The sequence below is a fragment of the Phocoena sinus genome, chromosome 2, assembly GCF_008692025.1.
Source record: "Phocoena sinus isolate mPhoSin1 chromosome 2, mPhoSin1.pri, whole genome shotgun sequence".
Classification (NCBI taxonomy): Eukaryota; Metazoa; Chordata; class Mammalia; order Artiodactyla; family Phocoenidae; genus Phocoena; species Phocoena sinus.
The window spans coordinates 157,003,816-157,029,926 of NC_045764.1; positions in this window are offsets into that span (position 1 = coordinate 157,003,816).

Here is a 26,111-nt window from a genome sequence, read left to right on the forward strand (position 1 = left end):
TTATTAAGCAGAAAACTGACTGATGATGTTTTCTGCAGACTTGCTCAGACTTGAAAATTCCAACATTACAGCAAGGAATTTGAGCCTTTAGGTAAATTACTTCATATGTTCACCCTGCTGAGCTGCAGATGGACAGAATAGTACAATAGGTACTAGGAGGAATACATGCACCCATGGGTGATGTCCTGTAAGATCTGCAAATTGAACTTGGCAAAGGAAATTAAACTTGGCTCAAAGAAAGCTTTAGGCCGTTCTGAGATATCGAATGAGCGCTCTCTCTCTCTCTCTCTCTCTCTCTCTCTCTCTCTCTCTCGATCTCAAATTCATGAACTCATTTTCTTTGTCTCATATTTCATTATCTCCCTTACAGATAGCATTATTACCCACATCTTGGCTAGGATAAGAATGTAAGACTGCCACTTTTTCTGGGATAGTTTCCTTTTCTTGCAGGCTACACTCAACTGGCATATGCCTGCTTGGTTGAAAAGACCCCTTCTTACACTGCAGATGCTTAGCTTTTCTTCCTTTTCTCTTTTTTTCCCCCTCCCCACCCCTCCCTTTTCTTCTCGTCCCTTTCTTCCTTCTCCCTCTCTTTCTTTCTTTGCCCAATTCTTAGAGAAAAATCTTTAGTATCCCCTTACACTCCCACCTCTCCCTAGCAAGAAAGGATTGTATCTTTTCATTGTCTTCTGAATAGTTTATGGTATTTGTAGTGGCTCTCCCTTTAGAGATAACTAAAAGAAATTACTTTAAAAGTTTTTTACAAAGCAGTTTTTTTATCTCAAAACTTGATGAAAGGGAAAAATAAACTTAGATTCCTACAGAGGCAGAATTTGAAGACAGCAGAGCAATCATGAAAAAATTTAAAAAATAGAGCTCTATCTCTTCATCTTACAAATGATTGCATGAAGACCAGAGTGACAACAGGGACTGCTTAGAATTGTGCAAATAATTTTTGGCAACGTTAGTCCAATCCATATCAAAGCTTTGATACTGATACTCTGCCTTGAACAGAGCCAAATTTCCTTCTTTATAAAGAACTCCTGATTTCTAGGTTTTAAATTAGAAAATGTCTAATTAGAATAGAGCCGTAGTATTCAGAAAAACGGTGCAGATGGCCAGTTTTATGTGATATATTTTAAACGTGTATGACTTGTTATTTGCATAACCTTTGGATTACTTAGTTGTTCAGTATTCAAATTTATTCTTTTATACTTTAAAAGTGTATTTATGAGACTTCCCTGGTGGCACAGTGGTTAAGACTCTGTGCTCCCAGTGCAGGGGGCCTGGGTTCAATCCCTGGTCAGAGAACTAGATCCCACATGCATGTCACAACTAAGAGTTTGCATGCCACAACTAAGGAGCCCGCCTGCAGCACCTAAGACCCAGTGCAACCAAAAAAAAAAAAAAGTGTATTTATATATATACATACATAGATTTATAATTTTCTGTAAATGCCTAACTGCTATAACTAACCTATTCTTTTTTTTCTTGCTTCTTTCTCCCTGTTTCTTTCTAACAAATCATCCCTATCTCCCAGCATTTCAGGAAAATAGTTACTTCCTTTTATTCTCATGCTTATATGTTATATAAAAATCATCAGTGCTTCTATATAGACGTGGCACACATATACATCTCCCTAAATAGCCTTTTTGATTTTATGTTACAAAAATAGATCATATTAGACACACTTTGATACAGTTTGCTTTTGGCTTCTTGTTTAACTCTCATAATTTAATATAGGTATGATTTATTTGATTATAAATTCAAGAAGTTTTGGATTATTAATCTTAGTCAGTTTCTAGTCTCTTGCTAGTTGCCTATACTCTCTTCCATATGCTTCCCCTAATGTCCTTCACATGTTCTGTTTCAATTAGGATAGAGATGAAGAGGAGATTGCATGTTGTAGGTACACAACTGATAGTTGCCAAATGGATGACAGAACTCAAGTCTTAAATGAAGACTGAAATACAAGATCATAGGGAAATGGTGGAGTGGGCTGGGGGTGGGATTTATCAAGAGTTGTAGTTCATATTGGGTGTGTGTTCCAGAGCAAAGAATAGTGAAGTTGGAAGACCTTGGAACTAAACTAGTCCAGTAGTTCTCATACTTTTGAACATGAGAATCACCTGGGAAACTTGTCAAGAAAAATGAAATCCTTGGAACCTGATTCAGTAGGAGTTGGTGTGACTCAGGAATATGAATTTTTAAGAAGCTCAACCAGGTGGTATTGCATATAGGTGATCCTCAAACAGATTTTGAAAAACTCTTGGCAGACAGGGAAAGAGAGGTCTAGGGACTCATTAACTTGCCCAAGTTTAAACAACCATGTTTAGATACTAGAAACTAATTCCCCTTCCTTAGTATGCAGTACTAGTGACTCAGTGTATCTGAAGGTGTGTCTTATGTTCACAGTCTCTGGTAAAGGCTCTAAAAATGTTCCAGCTGACTTTCTTTCCCCAAGTCTTCAGTTGTAAGAAAATGTTCTACCAAATAAAAGATGAGAATTTTAAAATTAAAGTGGTTCTTGGGAGATGGAGACTGAATCTCATTAAACAAGTCATCTCAAAGTAATGTAACTTTTCAGGTAATCAAGGAAAAGAGATTTAGGTAAATGACTTACCTATCCATCCAGAATATTCTTTCAAAAGAATGTTAAATAATCTCATCCCACTTCCTGTTTGGTTATTTTCACTTAGAATTTCAGGAAAATAACTCTTGATATTTTTGAAACCGACTTTGAATCTTCTCTATTGAAAATGGCTTCATGCAGGTGGAAGAAGGAATAATTTGGTGAAATAAAATATGTGTTAGTATTATTAAACTTCTGGGGTTATGATATGTATTCATGGCTCATTATGAAATATTTTTATATCCCCTTGTGCTTCAGGGGATGAACAATATCACCCATACAAGTTTACAAAACTTTATGTTTAACATAAAATAGTTTAAGACCTAATGGGGCAATCTAGTTTACAATGAAAATGTCGCGGGCAGTGAGTCTCTCATTAAAAACGCAAAGTAAAACTTAACTCACACCATTAAAATACCTCATTCACTACTACAAACATGTACCATCTGGGGTTGTTTTGTACCCCCCAATTTCTTATTAGCAGGGGAGAGATTGCAGTTGACTTCCTCCAGAAATCAGTATGTCTTACATAATGCAGAGTCACACTGCTAATGGCAAGCAGTCCTTAATTACTGACGGGAGCCTCTGACCGAGTGCTTTTGCTGGAATATGTCCTTCACCAATGCTTTAAAAATGACTCAACTCTCAAATGCCTACTGAAGTTTACTTTTCTTAATGATATTGCTTTTATGACTAGAAAAGATAAATTTTCATTATTAAAATTTAAAAAGAAATACTCATTTTCCTCAACTCATAATAATGGTAAAAAAAAAAAAGCTCCTTATTATGGGTGCCAGCTTTTATGTACTAGGCACTATACTAGCATGTTCTCTTTCATCCTCTTTTAGTTAGGCATTATTGCTCCCATCTTTTAGATGGATAAACAGGCTTATAGGTAAATAGCTTGCAAAGGCAAAATAGCTGGTGGGTCACAGATGTGGATATGATGCTTCTCTGAGGAATATTGTATTGTAAAGATATTATGTGGTTGCTCTTTTAGGGTAATATTTATTGGTATATAAAGGATTAATGCACATTGACTCCAGCTGCATTGAACTAAATACCTTGGTATTATAGGTCGGGATTGTTGTCTAACTCTGCTTCTTAAAGTGTGGTCCGTGAACCACCAGCTTCTGCATCACTTGGGTACTTGTTAGAGATACAGAATCTCAGGTACCATCTGAGGTCTGCTGCATTAGAATCTGCATTTGAAATAGCTCCTCAAGTGATTTGTATGTATCTTAATGTTTGAGAAACACTGGACTAGATGCTCTTGAATTTACCTTTAACCAGTACTACTGTGGTCCGTGCAAAGAGAAGGACTGACTGTATGTCTCCCTTATATACCACACATCTCTTGGGAATAGCATCCCTGTCTTAGACAGCTGTGTAGCACCCACAGCATTTAATACTCTGACTTTCCCTAGTTGTTGCATATTAGTTCATTCTTGATGAATAAACAAATGACTCTGTTCCTTATGGAAATGTAATGATTATAAAAGTTTTAACATTAAAGAAATCAACAATGGACTTAAGCCTTTTTAAACACTTAATTAAAACCTCAAGATACAGTACCATTCCATTCCATCTTTTCCCCATTTTCAGGTATTTCAAGGTAGGATAAGTAATTTTATTTAGTATGCAAAGCTAAACATTAAATATAAGTAGCCTCTAATTTGTATCAGTCGCATCACTCAGTCTTTTGACTAATTTCCACAACTATAAGTAAATAGTTTGTTTCCTGGCCAATTCCTTTTCCCCATATTTACTGTGGAAGGGATCCATTAACAAAGTAGACCCAGAACTGACAGAGTTCCCACTTGAACACATACTGATACTGCATCTAGAATAGAATTGGGACTTTCAGTGAAGACACAGCAAAAATATTTTTTAAAAACATGAAAAATGCAGGACCCTGGCATCTGGGAAGTTCTCCTGCATGAACATTACTGAAATGTGTGCCCTGAGAGCATTCAGAAGGTACATTGCAGAGAGAGAGCACAAGCACGACTGCAACAGGAGTGGGGTCTTTGCATGGGTTTCCCTGAACCTAGAATGGGTGACTGGCTGCAGTCCTGTTCAGCTATAGCAGGCAGCCTCCGGATAAATGCCACTCTATGCTTGAGGTTTGACACTCCTAGAGCTTGGGGTTGGCAGCTGGGAATGGGGTTAGAGAAGACAAGAAATAAAATGAAAATGTTTAAGAGGGAAGGAATAGAATGACTAAAGCTGGTCTGATTTTTCTTTTTAACTTTACTTCATCGCCACAGAGTGAAGATTGTTGAAACTGATATGCTAATTTATGTACAAGAGATATAAATTCCTATTTGGTGTTAATGAGTGCTATTTTTAATAAGCCTGAAAAGCAAAATGCACAAAAGTGAGAGATTATATATATACACATACACACATACACACACATATATATATATACACACACACACACATATATATATATATACATATACATGTATATATATGTTTGTTTTTTTGTTTTGTTTTTGCGGTATGCGGGCCTCTCACTGTTGTGGCCTCTCCCGTTGCGGAGCACAGGCTCCGGACGTGCAGGCTCAGCGGCCATGACTCACGGGCCCAGCCGCTCCGCGGCATGTGGGATCTTCCCAGACCGGAGCACGAACCTGTGTCCCCTGCATCGGCAGGCGGACTCTCAACCACTGCGCCACTAAGGAAGCCCAATATATATATGTTTTTTATTTTTAAACTGCTCATGATTGTGGGTGACTTGAGGGATGAGGTTGGGTGCACTTTATGCTTGGAAAACACATTCCCCAGGCTCAATGCTTTCTTCCCCATTTCATCCTACTTTTGTTTCTGTGCTCAGAAAGCACATAGGGGGAAGTTAGGAAAGAACCTTTTACTAAATCACATGAAGAAAATCATTCTGATTCGTCTCTTTGACTTCCCCTTTCCCTTTGTTTTAAAGATCATCAATAAGAAGATTATGCCATCGCATATTCCAGAAGTTGGGCTCAATAATTCCTTGAATTTATCTGACCTCTAAGCCTGCCTCATTAATTCTCTAAACGATGTCCTGGTTGGCAGGAGTTGGTTAAGAGTGTGGACTTAGCGAGCTGACAGCCTAGGTTCATGTCTCACCTCTGCACTTGCTCACTGTGAACCTTAGAAAAGTGATAAAACTTCTCTATGCCTTGGTTTCCTCATTAATAAAATAGGAGTATTAGTAGCACCTTTGTCCTTGGGTTATTAAAGAAGATTAAAGGAAAGTGCTTAGCATAATGACTGGCACATAGCAAAGAAATATTAGCCATTGTTGTGTTATTCATGTCACCTACCATTCAGAGATACACAGAACTAAGGATATCAGAGCATGGAGGCCCTTAGAACTCATCTATCAGCTGTTGTTTGGGGGCACCCTTAAGTAACTGCACAATTTCATATACATAAAGGATGCTGAAAATAAGGGTAAAGAACTAGGTCCCAGTGAAAGAAGACTGAAGGCATCTCACTTAAGTCTTATCTAGTTCCCTATCTATGATGGGAGACTCAAGGTGATCCAGTGATAATTTTTCTTTATTTTCTTTTTCTCTTTGTTCTTTCTTGTTAGCTCCAATCATCCAGATTCAGTGCTGACCACACTGACAACATTTCTTCTCTGGCTATATTTATCTGGAGCTCAGAATAAACCAGCCCTGAGACATTGTTTTCCAGAGTGATCATATTTGAGCTTTAGTGGAAGATACAAAGCCATGTTTTCATGTTGTTAGCTACACAATAGGTGATAATATTGATTGTTTACTAAGCTGCTATAGCTTACATATTTTGGAAATTTTTACCTGTAAGCTTTGGATAACTAGGAGGGTGATATTTGTCCCATGTACTGACTATCAAAGGCTACAGGATTTAGTAGACATGGAGGAAGTTAGAGTTACATAGGTATAAATTGTCCATGCAAATAACCCTACATCTATTTCTCAGCTATTAGGATTTAATAAAATTACTCTGGGTTAACTGATAAATCTCTTGGTAAGCATCATAGAAAAGGGGTGAATTTTCAGCATCTGATTTAAATATTTTGCAAGCATTGTGGGCATACTATGTGTCAGGAGATCTATAATGTAGCTCTTTTTTTCTATCTTAAAAAACATCATCACAAGTACCTTAAGAGATAAAATTCTTATTCCTCAGATTAAAAAGCCCTGAAGATCAGAGTTATTCAGTGAACAAGTGATAACCACTGGGATTGGAACTTACATGGATATGGGAACTTGGCTTTGGTTAACTGAGGGCAGCTTCTTCCAATAAATGATGAAACCATATTTGTCAGTGTTGATAATAAGTTTTATACCCTGTTGTTTGCTTGGACAAAAAGGTTGTAATCAGGAGCTCAGACGTTAGTTTTTGGCTCAGGAAAATTGCCCTGCAGCAACATCAAGGGACATTATGTGAGTTTCTAAAAGAGTTTTGTTGCTAATAACAGAAATAATTTCCTAGAATTAATTTAACAAATATCTAATGAGTTCCTACTATGTGCCATACATTGTTCTAAGCAAAGGAAATATAGTAATAAAATTTATGAGTCCCTGCCTTTAAAATGTTTTTCATGTATTTTTTTTTTACCCATCAAATGCTTTTGCTTATAGACTACTATTTAAAAACCATTTTGACTAGTTACAGCTTCTTGATACTTTTAGTGCCTGCTATAAGGAAATTTTTATTAAGCAACTTTAAATCTCTCTTGTTTACTGCTTACTAATTATTGAATCAGGAACTACCAGACAGTAAAAGCTTTAGGCATTACAGCAAGAATAAACAGAATTTTATCTTGTTAGATTGTTAGAAGACATAGATCTTTTTTCCTTCTTTTGTTTTTAAAAATATATGCCACTGTAAAATGAACAGCTCTAATCTTATCTGTGGAGGTTTCTAGAGGCTGCTTATTTTTGTAGTTAAAATTTGTTGCAGCAGTCACTTTGCTAACTTTTCTTCCTGTCACTGGTCTCTATTTTAATCTTCAGATGATTTTTATTTGTATGAGCTAAAATACTTACTGATCTCATTAGAAGTGTCTTAACATGGTCTCATGCTCAGAGCAGAGACACCCAGGTTTTAGTCTCAGAGTCATTATTTACTAGTCAAATAACATTGGACAAGCCACTTAAATTTCCTGGGGTCAGGTTTCTCATATTTTTAGATTTTTCTTTGAAAATTAAGAGAAAAAAGATAATGAGGATTCTTTTCAGACCCTCACACCTGGCATATTAATACTAGTTCAATTATTTTTATTTAGACTTTCTTTGGAAGTATGAATTTTGTCCTCCAAACTAGATTATTAGGTCTTTGGTGTCATAAATATTGTCACATACTTTTTAAAATCCCCTACTGCATTTCATATGCTAGCAAAATGTTTGGCAGTATTTGGACTGGCTTAGGACAGGAGTGAGTAGAGATAATGTAAGGAATGAAATCACTCTCTTTAGCTATTTGTGCCTGTGTATATACATAAAGCATTTTTCTATCTAAGAGAGGACGGAGGAGTTTTGGTTGGGAGCAGGGTGGGAGGAGTAAAATGGGAAATGGCTCTCACTTGTTACCTTGAGTGGTTTCCAGCTTATGGGGAGTGAAGGGGGTGGAGGCTGGCTGGTGAATAAATGGAATTGTGTTGGGGTCCAAATGTAAAAACAAGGCATAATGAGGAGAGAAGCTGTTCTTACATTTCTAGGGAGCTCAACAGTACTCAGAGATACTAATGATTGAAAGCTTTGGAACATACTGAGGTCACACTCAATGATGGACATTGACCCTCTTACAACAGGTGGTAGGAGTGGTGAAGACTGTGGCCAGCTCCTAGCAGCAACGCACAAGTGTGAGGATATGGGGTGTCTGTTTGACAATCGGGGGTTCCTCATGGTGGCTGCATCTGATAGAATTGTTTGAGGGCACAATTATATGGCTTTTTAGGACTCCAAGCCATAATATGAAAAAGTCTAATTTTTGGCATTCGGGTATTGAGGAATTATGCTTTCCCAAAAAAGTCACAAAAACAAGTATGAAACTGAACTTCTGCTCAGGGAACATGAAGTAGACATACTTTTCCCTATCCCTCACATTAAGTAAAACTAAAATCTTAGGACAAACATCAAAAAATCTTAAGAGGTGGAAAGAAAAAGGCTAGGGACCTCAGGACCCAAGGATCATCATCATGGTAAGGATTCCTTGGGTTTTGACGTGGACCTAAAGAAGCCAGCAACCTAGAAGTGCTAACAAGTGCAGACTTCCCTCTGCCCCCCATCATTCCCCCCTCTTATCCCTTACCACCACCACTTTCTCCCACCCCCCTCACTGATAATATTCCACTCTCTCTAGCTACAGGGCCATGAAAGGAAAGCCTAGAAAGGTAGACAACCTGTGGACTCTATTCCTGCCACATATCACAGAGAAATTTGTGTCCCCACTCTCACCCACCTATCCAGCTACAAAGGCCAAGTCGTAACAGAGAAGGACAAACCTGACTCCATACTGAAGCTCTAACCTTTGGGCGCTCTTGCTTAGTCATGCTGGCTCTGCACCTTGTTTTCATCAGTCAGTTAAAGAATGTTGCCTATAGCCTGAAATATACATAATAGCTCATTCTCAGGGCTTTGCCTCCCAGGCTTGACTCTTAAAGCTATAACACTTTTCATTCACGTAGAGATTAAAAGTTCCAGAACAGAAAATAACATTTGTCTTGTTGGGGCTTTATAAGAACACTGTGAACAGAACTACCTGGACAGCTGCAAGAACAAAGGATTATCACATCCTCTCCTGGGTCTGGCTGGCACTAAGAAGTGTGAAACAACTAGCCACACCCCTTCCTTTTTAGTGTAAAGGAAGTCTGAATTCTAACCTGGATAGAATGGGTCTTTAATGCACTAGTCTGGCATCTTCTTGGTTTGCTGGCTTTCTGAATAAAAGTTGCCAGTCCTTGCCCCAAAACTTTGTCTCTCGATTTATTGGCTTCTTGTGCAGCAAGCAGTACAAGCCTGGACTCAGTAAGAAAGTGGGCATCCTAGACTTCAAAAACTCTCCGAGCTTAAATGAGGAGTGCCCCACACCCACCACTGGGGTAGTGTCAGAGAAGACCAAGTAGAGATCTGGGACTTTTATCACCACTCAACAATCATGAGGCCACCCTCCCCACCATGGTGTTAGTGGAGAACATGTGGGAAGCAGTAAGGTGGTCCTCCGACTCCTCCTAGCCAGTGAGGTACCTGTGAAGGCCTATTGCGAGCCAGAACCCCCACCTCCATTCAGCAAGAGTGGTGTCAAAAGAAGCCAGGTAGACCAGAAGAAGGTTCAAGTAAGATTCAGTGGTTTCCTCAGAGCTGGAACTCCTGGCTCGGGGTCTCTTCCCTCTGCCATCACAGAACTGCCCCGGAGCCCGAGGGGAGGGCGGCCTCACTGAGGCTGCCGGCTCTGGAGTGGCCCCGGCGGCCGAAGCCGCGACAGTCGTGGGGACAGCGGTGCGGATCGCTTCTGGATTCTATTCAAAAGCATCATCTGAGACCACCCTGGAAGATGGCGGAAGAGTAAGACACAGAGATCACCTTCCTCCCCGCAGATACACCAGAAATACATCTACACATGGAACAATTTCTACAGAACACCTACTGAACGCTGGCAGAAAACCTCAGACCTCCCGAAAGGCAAGAAACTCCCCACATACCTGGGTAGGGGGAAAGAAAAAAGAATAAACAGACAAAAGAATAGGGACGGGACCTGCAGCAGTGGGAGGGAGCTGTGGAGGAAAGGTTTCCACACACTAGGAAGGCCCTTCGCGGGCGGAGACTGCGGGTGGTGGAGGGGGGAAGCTTCGGAGCCGCGGAGGAGAGCACAGCAACAGGGGTGCAGAGGGCAAAGCGGGGAGATTCCCGCACAGAGGATCGGTGCCGACCAGCACTCACCAGCCCGAGAGGCTTGTCTGCTCACCCGCTGGGGCGGGCGGAGCTGGGAGCTGAGGTTCGGGCTTCGGTTGGAACGCAGGGAGAGGACTGTCAGCATGAACACAACCTGAAGGGGTTAGTGCACCACGGCTAGCCGAGAGGGAATCTGGGGAAAAGTCTGGACCTTCCTGGTGCTCGAGGAGAGGGGATTAAGAGCGTTGCTTAAAGGAGCTCCAGAGACGGGCGCGAGCCGCGGCTAAAAGCGCGGACCCCAGAGACGGGCATGAGACACTAAGGCTGCTGCTGCCACCACCAAGAAGCCTGTGTGCAAGCACAGGTCACTATCCACACCCCTTTTCCGGGGAGCCTGTGCAGCCTGCCACTGTCAGGGTCCCGGGATCCAGGGACAACTCCCCCGGGAGAACGCATGGCACACCTCAGGCTGGTGCAACGTCCCACCGGCCTCTATTGCTGCAGGTTGGCCCCGCACTCCATACCCCTCCCTCCCCCAGGCCTGAGTGAGCCAGAGCCCCCGAATCAGCGGCTCCTTTAACCAGGTCCTGTCTGAGCGAAGAACAGAAGCCCTCCGGCGACCTACACACAGAGGTGGGGCCAAATCCAAAGCTGAGCCCTGGGAGCTGTGAGAAAAGAGAAGAGAAAGGGAAATCTCTCCCAGCAGCCTCAGGAGCAGCAGATTAAATCTCCACAATCAACTTGATGTACCCTGCATCTGTGGAATACCTGAATAGACAATGGATCATCCAAGTTGAGGAGGTGGACTTTGAGAGCAAGATTTATGATTTTTTCCCCTTTTCCTCTTTTTGTGAGTGTGTATGTGTATGCTTCTGTGTGAGATTTTGTATGTATAGCTTTGCGTTCACCATTTGTCCTAGGGTTCTATCCGTCCGTTTTTTTTTTCTTTTTACTTAAAATTTTTTCTTAATAATTTTTTATTTAATAACTTTATTTTTTATCTTACTTTATTTTATTTTCCTTTATTCTCTTTCTTTCCTTCTACTTTTTCTTGCTTTTATTCTGAGCTGTGTGGATGAAAGGCTCTTCGTGCTGCAGCCAGGAGTCACTACTTGGCCTCTGAGGTGGGAGAGCCAACTTCAGGACACTGGTGCACAAGAGACTTCCCAGCTCCACATAATATCAAACGGAGAAAATCTCCCAGAGATCTCCATCTCAACACCAACACCCAGCCTCACTCAACGACCAGCAAGCTACACTGCTGGATACCCTATGCCAAACAACTAGCAAGACAGGAAAACAACCCCACCCATTAGCAGAGAGGCTGCCTAAAATCATAATAAGTCCACAGACACCCCAAATCACACCACCAGATGTGGACCTGCCCACCAGAAAGACAAGATCCAGTCTTATCCACCAGAACACAGGCACTAGTCCCCTCCACCAGGAAGCCTACACAACCCACTGAACCAACTTTAGCCACTGGGGACAGACACCAAAACCAACGGGAACTACAAACCTGCAGCTTGCAAAAAGGAGACCCCAAACACAGTAAGATAAGCAAAATGAGAAGACAGAAAAACACACAGCAGATGAAGGAGCAAGATAAAAAGCTACCAGACCTAAAAAATGAAGAGGAAATAAGCAGTATACCTCAAAAAGAATTCAGAATAATGATAGTAAAGATGATCCAAAATCTTGGAAATAGAATAGAGAAAATGCAAGAAACATTTAACAAGGACCTAGAAGAACTAAAGACGAAACAAGCAACGATGAACAACACAATAAATGAAATTAAAAGTACTCTAGAACGGATCAATAGCAGAAAAACTGAGGCAGAAGAATAGATAAGTGACCTGGAAGATAAAATAGTGGAAATAACTACTAATAACTAACCAAGTCCAGGAAGCACAGAGAGTCCCATACAGGATAAATCCAAGGAGAAACATACCAAGACACATATTAATCAAACTGTCAAAAATTGAATACAGGAAAACAAAAGCAGCAAGGGGAAAACAACAGATAACACACAAGGGACTCCCCATAAGGTTAACAGCTGATCTTTCAGCAGAAATTGCAACCCAGATAGGAGTGGCAGGACATATTTAAAGTGATGAAGGAGAAAAACCTACAACCAAGATTACTCTACCCAGCAAGGATCTCATTCAGATTCGATGGAGAATTTAAAACCTTTACAGACAAGCGAAAGCTGAGAGTTCAGCACCACCAAACCAGCTTTACAACAAATGCTAAAGGAACTTCTCTAGACAGGAAACACAAGAAAAGGAAAAGATCTACAATAACAAACGCACAACAATTAAGAAAATGGTAATAGGAACATACATATCGATAATTACCTTAAATGTAAATTGATTAAATGCTCCCACCAAAAGACACAGACTGGCTGAATGGATACAATAAGACCCATACATATGCTGTCTACAAGAGACCCAGTTCAGACCTAGAGACCCATACAGACTGAAAGTGAGGGGATGGAAAAAGATATTCCATGAAAATGGAAACCAAAAGAAGCTGGAGTAGCAATTCTCATATCAGACAAAATAGACTTTAAAATAAAGACTGTTGGAGGAGACAAAGAAGGACACTACATAATGATCAAGGGATTGATCCACGAAGAAGATAGAACAATTGTAAATATTTATGCACCCAACATACGAGCACCTCAATACATAAGGCAAATACTAACAGCCATAAAAGGGGAAATCGACAGTAACACATTCATAGTAGGGGACTTTAACGCCGTACTTTCACCAATAGACACATCATCCACATTGAAAATAAATAAGGAAACACAAGCTTTAAATGATACATTAAACAAGATGGACTTAATTGATATTTATAGGGCACTCCATCCAAAAACAACAGAATACACATTTTTCTTAAGTGCTCATTGAACATTCTCTAGGATAGATCATATCTTGGGTCACAAATCAAGCCTTGATAAAGTTAAGAAAATTGAAATTCTATCAGGTATCTTTTCCAACCACAACACTATGAGACTAGATATCAATTACAGGAAAAGATCTGTAAAAAATACAAACACATGGAGGCTAAACAAAATAACGAAGTGATCACTGAAGAAATCAGAGAGGACATCAAAAAATACCTGGAAACAAATGACAATGGAGACACAATGACGCAAAACCTATGGGATGCAGCAAACGCAGTTCTAAGAGGGAAGTTTATAGCAATACAATCCTACCTTAAGAAACAGGAAACATATCGAATAAACAACCTAACCTGCACCGAAAGCAATTAGAGAAAAAAGAGCAAAAAAAGCCCAAAGTTAGCAGAAGGAACGAAATCATAAAGATCAGATCAGAAATCAATGAAAAAGAAATGAAGGAAACAAGAGCAAAGATCAATAAAACTAAAAGCTGTTTCTTTGAGAAGATAAACAAAATTGATAAGCCATTAGCCAGACTCATCAAGAAAAAAAGGGAGAAGACTCAAATCAATAGAGTTAGAAATGAAAAAGAAGTAACAACTGACACTGCAGAAATACCAGAGATCATGAGAGATTACTACAAGCAACTCTATGCCAATAAAATGGACAACCTGGAAGAAATGGACAAATTCTTAGAAATGCACAACCTGCCAAGACTGAATCAGGAAGAAATAGAAAATATGAACAGACCAATCACAAGCACTGAAATTGAAACTGTGATTAAAAATCTTCCAACAAACAAAAGCCCAGGACCAGATGGCTTCACAGGCGAATTCTATCAAACATTTAGAGAAGAGCTAACACCTATTCTTCTCAAAGTCTTCCCAAATATAGCAGAGGGAGGAACACTCCCAAACTCATTCTACGAGGCCACCATCACCCTGATACCAAAACCAGACAAGGATGTCACAAATAAAGAAAACTATAGGCCAATATCACTGATGAACGTAGATGCAAAAATCCTCAACAAAATGCTAGCAAACAGAATCCAACAGCACATTAAACGGATCATGCACCATTATCAAGTGGGGTATATTCCAGGAATGCAAGGATTCTTGAGTATACGCAAATCAATCAGTGTGATACACCATATTAACAAATTGAAGGAGAAAAACCATACGGTCATCTTAATAGATGCAGAGAAAGCTTTCGACAAAATTCAGCACCCATTTATGATAAAAACTCTCCCGAAAGTAGGCATAGAGGGAACCTACGTCAACATAATAAAGGCCATATATGACAAACCCACAGCCAGCATCGTCCTCAATGGTGAAAAACTGAAAGCATTTCCACTAAGATCAGGAACAAGACAAGGTTGTCCACTCTCACCACTCTTATTCAACATAGTTTTGGAAGTTTTAGCAACAGCAATCACAGAAGAAAAGGAAATAAAAGGAATCCAAATCAGAAAAGAAGAAGTAAAGCTGTCACTGTTTGCAGATGATATGATACTATACATAGAGAATCCTAAAGATGCTACCAGAAAACTACTAGAGCTAATCAATGAATTTGGTAAAGTAGCAGGATACAAAATTAATGCACAGAAATCTCTTGCATTCCTATACACCAATGATGAAAAATCTGAAAGTGAAATCAAGAAAACACTCCCATTTACCATTGCAACAAAAAGAATAAAATATCTAGGACAAACCTACCTAAGGAGACAGAAGACCTGTATGCAGAAAATTATAAGACACTGATGAAAGAAATTAAAGATGATACAAATAGTTGGAGAGATATACCATGTTCTTGGATGGGAAGAATCAACATTGTGAAAATGACTCTACTACCGAAAGGAATCTACAGATTCAATGCAATCCCTATCAAACTACCACTGGCATTTTTCACAGAACTAGAACAAAAAATTTCACAATTTGTATGGAAACACAAATGACCCCGAATAGCCAAAGCAATCTTGAGAACGAAAGACAGTGCTGGAGGAATCAGGCTCCCTGACTTAGACTGTACTACAAAGCTACAGTAATCAAGACAGTATGGTACTGGCACAAAAACAGAAAGATAGATCAATGGAACAGGATAGAAAGCCCAGAGATAAACCCACACACATATGGTCACCTTATCTTTGATAAAGGAGGCAGGAATGTACAGTGGAGAAAGGACAGCCTCTTCAACAAGTGGTGCTGGGAAAACTGGACAGCTACATGTAAAAGTATGAGATTAGAACACTCTCTAACACCATACACAAAAATAATCTCCAAATGGATTAAAGACCTAAATGTAAGGCCAGAAACTATCAAACCCTTAGAGGAAAACATAGGCAGAACACTCTATGACATAAATCACAGGAAAATTCTATTTGACCCATCTCCTAGAGAAATGGAAATAAAAACAAAAATAAACAAATGGGACCTAATGAAACTTCAAAGCTTTTGCACAGCAAAGGAAACCATAAACAATACCAAAAGAGAACCCTCAGAATGGGAGAAAATATTTGCAAATGAAGCAACTGACAAAGGATTAATCTCCAAAATTTACAAGCAGCTCATGCAGCTCAATAACAGAAAAACAACCCAATCCAAAAATGGGCAGAAGACCTAAATAGACATTTCTCCAAAGAAGATATACAGACGCCAACAAACACATGAAAGGATGTTCAACATCATTAATTATTAGAGAAATGCAAATCAAAACTACAATGAGATATCATCTCACACCAGTCAGAATGGCCATCATCAAAAAATCTAGAAACAGTAAATGTTGGAGAGGTTGTGGAGAAAAGGGAACACTCTTGCAGTTCTGGTGGGAATGTGCACTGGTACAGCCACTATGGAGAACAGTATGGAGGTTCCTTAAAAAACTACAAATAGAACTACCATATGACCCAGCAGTCCCACTACTGGGCATATACCCTGAGAAAACCATAATTGAGAAAGAGTCATGTACCAAAATGTTCATTGCAGCTCTATTTACAATAGCCAGGAGATGGAAACAACCTAAGTGTCCATCAATAGATGAATGGATAAAGAAGATGTGGCACATATATACAATGGAATATTACTCAGCCATAAAAAGAAACGAAATTGAGCTATTTGTAATGAGGTGGATGGACCTATAGTCTGTCAAACAGAGTGAAGTAAGTCAGAAAGAGAAAGATAAATACCGTATGCTAACACATATATATGGAATCTAAGAAAAAAAGAAAAATATTATGAAGAACCTAGGGGTAAGACAGGAATAGAGACACAGAGCTACTAGAGAATGGACTTGAGGATATGGGGAGGGGGAAAGGGTATCCTGTGACAAAGCGAGAGAGTGGCATGGACATATATACACTACCAAACGTAATAGAGATAGCTAGTGGGAAGCAGCCGCATAGCACAGGGAGATCAGCTCGGTGCTTTGTGACCACCTGGAGGGGTGGGATAGGGAGGGTGGGAGGGAGGGAGACGCAAGAGGGAAGAGATATGGGAACATATGTATGCGTATAACTGATTCACTTTGTTATAAAGCAGAAACTAAGACACCATTGTAAAGCAATTATATTCCAATAAAGATGTAAAAAAAAAAAAAGATTGTGTCATGGCGTAGCTCCCAAATGTCCAAGTGTTTATTGAAATTCACTCATTATAGCAAGATCAAGGAAGATCTCAAACTGAATGATAAAAGACAATCAATAGATTCCAACAATGAGATATCAGAGATGTTAGAATTATCTGACAAAGAATATAAAGCAGTTGTAAAAATGCTTCAAGGACTCGTTCTGAACATGCTTGAAACAAATAAAAAATAAAGTGTCTCAGCAAAGAAATAGAAGATTTAAAGAAGAGCCAAATGGAAATTTTGGAATTTAAAAATACAATAAGCATAATTAAAAACTTACTGGGTACACTCAACAGTGGAAGGGAAGGGATAGAGAAGAGTCAGTGAATTAAAAACAATGGAAATGACCAATATGCAAAAACAGAAAATAGACTAAGAAAGAAAAAGTTAAATGGAGCCTTAGGATCCTGTTGTACTATAACAAAATATTTAACATTTATGTCATTGGAGTCTCATAAAGGGAGAAGAAAGAGGGCAGGGCTGAAAAAGTGCTCAAAGAAATAATGGCTGAAAACTTCCCCACTTTGGAAAAGCTATACATTCAAGAGAGCTAAGTGACAGAAAAAAACACAAATAAATCCAAAGAGTCCAATTAGAATATAGGCAAAAGACATGAACAGGCATTTCACCAGAGATGATATATGATGCCAGATAAGCACAAGGAGAGATGTTCAATGTCATTAGCTATTAAGGAGATTCAATTTAAGACCACAACGAGCTATTACTATACATCTATGGAATAGTGGTAGTAATAACACCAAAAGCTGTTAAGGTTGTGGAGAAACTGGATTACTCATACATTGCTGATGAGAATATAAAATGGTACAGCTACTTTGGAAAACATTTTAGTAGTTTCTTAAAAAACTAAACATGCAACTAATATACAACCCAGAAATTGCACTCTTGGGCATTTATCCTAGAGAAATGAAGACTTTTATTTACATCAAAACCTGTCCATGAATGTCTATAGCAGCATAATAACCAAAAACTGGAAATAGCTCAGGTATCCTATAAGGAGTGAATGATTAAGCAAACTATAGTACATCTTTACCATGGCTTGCTATTCAGCAATGAAAAGGAACAAACACTACTGATACATGAAACAACTTCAGTGAATCTCTGTAGGAATTATGCCAAATGAAGAAAAAGACAATCCCTAAATGTTATGTACTGTATGATTCCACTTACATGATGTTATTGAAATGACAAAATTATAGATATGCAGAAGAAATTGTTGGTTTCCAGGAGTTAAGGAGGGAATGGGGCAGAAGGAGGTGGGTGTGGCTATGAAAGTGCAATAGGAGAAGTCCTGTGATGATGGAAATATTCTATATCTTAGTTATCAATCTCAATATCCTAGTTGTGATACTGTACTATAGTTTTGCAAGATGTTACCATTAAGGGGAAACAATAAGGGGAAAGCATACCTTTACATGGGATCCCTATGTATTATTTTTTGCAAATGCATGTGAATCTACCATGATCTCAAAATGAGTTTAAATAATAATAATAAAAAAAAACAAGTGTGGCTTAATGTTATAGACCCAAAGTGGAAGTCTAGAACATTTAACTACAGGGCTGAGTCAGGAGATCTGGATTCTATGGTCAGATATGTTTCCCTCTCACTGAATGACTCTGTAAAAATAATTTCATTTATTCATTTGCTTAATAAGTATTTTCTGCGTTCCTTCTATGAGGCAGGTTCTGGATTACTTACTGGAAATCATTCACTTCCCTGGCCACAATTTTTTTACTTTTAAAGGGAGTGTTGGACTCTAAATTCTCTTCTAAATTTATGAGTCAAAAATTCAAAGGTGGGCTTCCCTGGTGGCGCAGTGGTTGAGAGTCCGCCTGCCGATGCAGGGGACACGGGTTCGTGCCCCGGTCCAGGAAGATCCCACATGCCGCGGAGCGGCTGGGCCCATGAGCCATGGACGCTGAGCCTGTGCGTCCAGAGCCTGTTGCTCCACAACAGGAGAGGCCACAACAGTGAGAGGCCCGTGTACCGCAAAAAAAAAAAAAAAAATTCAAAGGTCTTCAAGATGATCTAGTAGCTAAGAATCATTATTAAGCATTGATGGTAATTTATATTAATATTTGAATTACAAATTGCTTTATAAAATTTAGAGATTAATTTAGCGATTGACTCCATACCTCTTCATTTACCCAATGCCTAGCAAAATAGCTTTTCATGTAATAGATGTTCACTAAAGTTTTTATTGATGCCTCATTTGATGACTTTATCACTGGGTCAGTAATTTAGGAAAGAGGCTTCATAAAACAATTACCATTCTCAAATGCACACAAAACTTAAATGCCATATTTTAAAGTCTCTTTTTATGTTATAGCCCACCAGCTGTTTTAATGAAATCAGGTAATGTTTAAATGTTGAATATTAGAAGTTTATGCAATTCAGCTCAAATCTATTTTAAAATTAGTCATTTTTAATTAATCTTATCATAGCTATGCAACTATACAGCAAATACAAGAATCCCTATTATAGAAGATAGGACCCTAGAGAGACCATTAAGCTGCAGTGATAGCTTATTGGTCTGAAAATTGAATATGTGATACCTAAAGAGACCTGGAAATGCTTAGAGAGCTGTCAGTCCCCTAGCTGATTTTTCTCTGATTTTCAAAGTCAAATGTTTTCATAGTTCTAAGTATATTTGTAAAATATAGGCTGTTGTAATTTTTGAAAATGATATAATGGATGTCTTTCATGGCTCTTAGATTCCTGGTGAAATTGTAGAACTAGTATCTTTTTAGGAGGCAAAGACAAGTTGGTTTAGTTTGGTCTTGGCTTTATTTGCCCTTTTCTTCCAACTCTAAATTTGTCCTGAGTAGTTAAAAACAGATGCCATGTGGTCTCTGAATTAAGATGCTAGGCTATACTCAAAGTAGTCCCTAGTGCTCATACAGTGTCAACAGACTCATTCTAGGTAATGTTATAATGCTCATTTACTTGTTTTTAGAGTTCATTGAAGGTTAGAGGCAGAAAAACACTAGAAGAAATTGTTCTGACAATAGTCAGAATGGTCAGAAAGCTTTTTAGCAGTTTGGGGAAAATCATCACAAGAGAGTTGAGTGTATTACTTCAGTCTCACTTAAGTTTTACTTGTTGGTAGAACCTTAGGCCTGATATTTTAAACAGCTTCCTCTAAGTCTGCTCCATCAATAGCCCCTTGTGTGAAACAGCAGAACCTCAGCCATCCTCCTTCTTTGCTTTCCTCTAGGATGCCTTGGAGGTGGCGCTGGGTGGGAGGGAGGAGTTAGCCACATTTGAAATCAACTGCGTGGACCTCTTGGCTTCTCTGCTCCAAGTGCTTCTCTTGACACTCTGCTTTTAGCCAGTACTTGCTGTTGCTCTATTGACCGTCACTGATGCTGCCTACTCTCACCTTCTGAGCTACTAATTACAGTTAGACAATTGGTCTCCCTATCCATGGGCTGCTGACCATGCTGTAACCCACAGTATTTTATAGTCATGCAATTCTGTAAGTCAAGGGATGTGACCAAATCCACTGTAGTGAGAATTCCCAGGGCTGAGGAAAAGAAGCTACAAAATTTGATTCCGGGGGGCAGGCCTCACTTCAGATATCATAGTCCCCAAACTTTTCCAAACAAAATATTGATTAGCCTCATGAAAATAGGAGAACCATAAAGTAAACAGATACTGTTGAAGTGTGTCATCTAATTGCATTTGCTACTGTATATGAGTCACAGGTCTCACCTAGACAGGACCATTAGACATATTGAGAAAAAAAAAGAATAAAATCTCAAATACTGTAAAAAGCCAGAGACCCTTTAGTGAAGAGGGAAATGGTCCTTTCCATCTCAAATTTTCTTGGAGGTATCACAATATTACCACATAATACTGTTAATACTGCAATATAGGTATTACAGTAAAAAATCAATAAATACTTAAATTTTGTTTATCACTCTTTTTTACAGTCACAAAAGGAGATAATATTTTCTAGGATAAATTCCAATTAAAATACATTGTTCCTAAAAGTGTAAGCTTCACATCTCTGGAAATTTGCATGGAAATTTCCCATTCTCTGATGCTGATGCATAGAAATGAGATGCCATTGAAAACAGTGCTATTGAAATAAAGGATATCTAAGTACTTTAAATTACAGTAATTTTAATAATATTTATTGAGAGCCTACTAAGTGTCAGGCTCAGTACTAGGTCTCTAACATACATTATTCCAAATATAACAATTCAGTAGCATGATGAGTTAACTGAGGTTCAGAAGGGTAGAGTGAGTGACCAAAGTTATCATCGAACAGACAAAATTTGAACCCAGTTTTGTCTGGCCCCCAAACCTTATCTTTTTTCCCCTCACAACACTGTAATACTAGGTTCCTCTTGATTAGCCTACTTGCTAAAGTCTGGGACTTATGAGAGATGATTAGAATGATTATGAGGCTCTTTCTCATCATTTCTGGGAGAAAGGAACATGTGTGGCGAACAGGTAGAGACCTACTTGCTCATTAAAGGTCTGGAGATGGACAGCTATACTTCTATGGAATTTCTTGTTCTGCCCCAGAGCAAAACAGTTTTCTGTTGGTAACAAAATTTGTCTTCAAAAAAGTGTTGTTGTGTTAACACTATTGCCAGCCACGTACAAGCTAGACCATGGACAAATCAAAGAGCCTCAAGTGTTTGGCCAATATTGTCCGCCTGTCTTTGTCTGAAGGGAACTGAAGGAGGCAGAAAAGATCTGACAGTCAACCCCACCTCTCTTAACATTGTACATAAAAGAACACAGAGTAGGGTTCAACACCCTGAGTGTGCCCAGAGCAGAGTGGTTTGGAAGATGAAAAGTCCTAAAACTCTACCAAGCATTAAGGACCTGGAAATCTCTCGTTGAGGAACAGAGAGAGGATAGAGACATCCCTTGAATCATCTTCCGATAATGAAAAACTGCCGTTTTGAAAGGCTTAGACTTTCTTTCTGTGCTCTAAGAGGACAAAACTAGAGTGGAAATTATAAGAAGGAACATTTCTTCTCTCCATAAGAATGAATTTCCTAACAACTTAGCTATATAAAATTTGCATGGGCTGACTCATAGGTAGTCAGCTCCTTACCACTGAAGGTGTTTGTGCTTTTATATGGGACTGTTATTACTTGGGCTTCAGTGACTTCAAAGTAGATTTTAATTTTTTTGTAAGTGTAACTCTTGACACCCCCGCCACCCCACATAAAATATGTCCTGGAAGGAATTCCAGTATATAAATCAGGTAAACAACATACCTGGTTGGACTGGGGCTAAAGCACCACTGAGGAATCCCAGGGTTCCATGGAACACTGCTTGAAAATCATTAAATATTAAGCTTTGGTTGAGGACTAGGTGTCTCTGAGACATTTTCCCATATGAGAATACATGAATAAATGGAAACTTTACCTATAGTGATAGTGAGTCACCCTCCTGAATTTGAAGAAGACAACCTTAAATATTCAGTCTCTTTCTCTCACCTTTCCCTGTTTCTCAATGGAGCTGAAGGAGACCAATGAGGAGATAATCAATCATGAAGATTTTATTTAATTCCACCCTTCTTGCCGTTTTCCATCTTTTCACCCTCTTCTTTTTTTTTTTTTTAACATCTTTATTGGAGTGTAATTGCTTTACAATGGTGTGTTGGTTTCTGCTGTATAACAAAGCGAATCAGCTATACATATACCTATATCCGCATATCTCCTCCCTCTTGTGTCTCCCTCCCACCCTTCCTATCCCACCCCTCTAGGTGGTCACAAAGCACTGAGCTGATCTCCCTGTGCTATGCGGCTGCTTCCCACTAGCTATCTATTTTACATTTGGTAGTGTATATGTGTCGATGACACTCTCTCACTTCGTCCCAGCTTACCCTTCCCCCTCCCCATGTCCTCAAGTCCATTCTCTACGTCTGTGTCTTTATTCCTGTCATGCCCCTAGGTTCTTCAGAACCATTTTTTTTTTTTTTTAGAGTCCATATATATGTGTTAGCATACGGTATTTGTTTTTCTCTTTCTGACTTCACTCTGTATGACAGACTCTAGGTCCATCCACCTCACTACAAATAATTCAATTTCGTTTCTTTTTATGGCTGAGTAATATTCCATTGTATATATGTGCCACCTCTTCTTTATCCATTCATCTGTTGATGGACACTTAGGTTGCTTCCATGTCTCGGCTATTGTAAATAGTGCTGTGATGAACATTGTGGTACATGACTCTTTTTGAATTATCTTTCACCCACTTCTTACTAGGAGAAGAAACAAGGGGAATAAATAGATGAGAAGAAAATAGGGAGCTTTTTGGCCATTAGTACACTAGAGCCTGGCTTCCATACTTCTTCAGAACTTTATTCCATGCTACAAATTTTATCTTGAAAAAGTTCCGTTTTGCATTACCTTTACTATGGAAGTTTGAAAAGGTTCCCATTACCTTTTTTTTTTTTTTTTTTTTGTGGTACGCAGGCCTCTCACTGTGTGGCCTCTCCCGTTGCGGAGCACAGGCTCCGGACACACAGGCTCAGCGGCCATGACTCACGGGCCTAGCCGCTCCACGGCATGTGGGATCTTCCCGGACTGGGGCACGAACACGTGTCCCCTGCGTCGGCAGGTGGACTCTCAACCACTGCGCCACCAGGCAAGGCCCCATTACCTTTTAAAATTGAGGCTGAGTAAGGACTTTTTGTTCAGGGTGGAGGAAACCACGTCTTTTAAAATTTATTTCACCTATATGACAGTCGTACAACCACTGCATTTCATTAAATCAGCCTCTCAAAGGACTTTATTTACTTCTAGATGTCATCTCTAAATTATGTATCTTCAAGGATTATCATCAGCTGCCTTCCCTAAAGCTCCATGATGCCCCTTAAGTTCAACTATAATAAAAAAAAAATGACAGATTGGAATTGGAATTTTATTTTCAGCTTGGGTCAACTCAAGAGTTCTTCTGAGAACATGAGAGAGTAGGTGAAATTGAAATCTCAGTACCTGCCAGAACTTAAGTTGCTTTGTCAAGTAATGTTTAATTCTCCACAGTGTGATTGGCTTCCTGCTTTTCCCCAAAGTAAAACTGGTCTACAAGTTAAGTTTTTAAAATCCTGTGTTATTAATTCATATTTTTATGAATACTTAAAGCATCTCTGGATATATAAAACCACACTCTATGATATTTTACTAGATATTTACTAGATATTTGATATTTACTAGAAGAAACCTTACTCTATGTTTTGGCAAATAACATTTTCCAAGTAGAATTCCAAGTAGGAAATAATACAAACCTGATCTACATTTATTGATTAACAAGTATTTATTTATATTAATTGAGTGTGTTGAAACTAGGCATTGGGACATATCTCCTACCTAATGGAGATTAATAAATGATTGTTTTATTAAAACTGGGATTTTATGCATATATACATACATACATACATATATATGTCAACCAAAAAAGGAATTGATTCATTCACTAACCAGATAGAAGCTGGATAAACACGATTTCTAGGTCCTTCATTCTAGGAAATACTTTTTCTCCTCCCTACATATCAGGAGTGTTGACTTGTATTTATTTACACACTTAGGATGATCCAGTAGATTATCATCCAGTGGAGATTGTTCCTATAACCTGGGCATAATGTCATAATAGTTATTATTTGCATGCATTATCTAATTTAACTCTCACAATAACTGTAGTAAATCCTATCATTTGTCCCCATTTTAAGGATGAGTAAACAGAGGATCAATGGTCATAGTCTTGCCCCAAATTGAAAACCAACAGTGTCAGAGTTAGCTCTGCTTGGTTCCAAAGCCCAAATTATTTTCATTGTGCTACACTGTTCACACTGCTATTCTCATGCCTTTGTGATCAGACAGGACCTCATAACTGAGCAGTTATAAATGTTATTCAAATTGTGGCTATGCTACTAGAGGGCAAAATTCAAGAGGGACTGTAAAACCGCTCTGTTGAGTAAGAAATCAACCCACGTTCAGAGTATTTCAGAGGGCAATCCTATGTTGCTTAGTAGCCTGTAGAATAATCTGCTTTGAATGTTTTCTGGTGGTGGTAAAAAAAAAAAGCCAGAAACTACTCCATTCCTAGAGTGTTAATGGAAGAATTTGCTTGACATGTTTTGCTAGAGTTTGTTCAATTCCAAGGGAGCTCCCAGAATCTAGGAAGTTAACATTCTGTTCTAGTTAACAGACAGCAGTGCTTCCAGATTGCTTGTAGAAGGCTCCTGATTACCTCCAAGCCACACAACTACTTTCGAGGACTAATGTTTAATCTCTTGGAAAGAACATCACAGAGTGGAGTTGTCAGCACCTGCTAGTAAAATTCTACACTTCAAAACATTGGAAAATATCTCCATATTGACATAACAAGCATTTTGTCTCTGAATCCTATATAGTTTATCAACTTAACTTAGTACAGTTCATGCAAATTATTCCTTACAGATGGGACTTAATTCATGAATCATTGGTTGTAATGAGCCTTCTTTAAATGATGAGAGACTGATGTTGTTTTGTGTTAAGTTGCATGTTTGCCAGTCAATATAGCAAATTGCGCAAATCATTCACTATGGCCCCGTGCAACTTTCAAGTAGACAAGGAATAGAAGAAAGGAAACTTAGGACTGGAGTGGAAAAATATTTTGAGCAATAGGGTTTTCCAGGTTCTGATTTTGAAAGTTGCCTTTCTGCAAGGACTGAAGCTTTGAAGCCAATTAAAACTATGCATAACTCAACCAAATTTTCCCCCTTACCCCTCCTTCAAATTAAAGGGAATTTGCATCTTAACTATAATTAAAATTTCATCTAAAAAAAAAAAAAAACTAGGCTTCCCTGGTGGCGCAGTGGTTGAGAGTCCGCCTGCCAATGCAGGGGACACAGGTTCGTGCCCCGGTCCGGAAGAGTCCCACATGCCGCGGAGTGGCTGGGCCCGTGGGCCATGGCAGCTGGGCCTGCACGTCCGGAGCCTGTGCTCCGTGTCGGGAGAGGCCACGGTGGTGAGAGGCCCGCGTACCACAAAAAAAAAAAAAAAAAAAAAAATGTTGGGAAGCTTTATCTTTGTGAATGAAATTTAA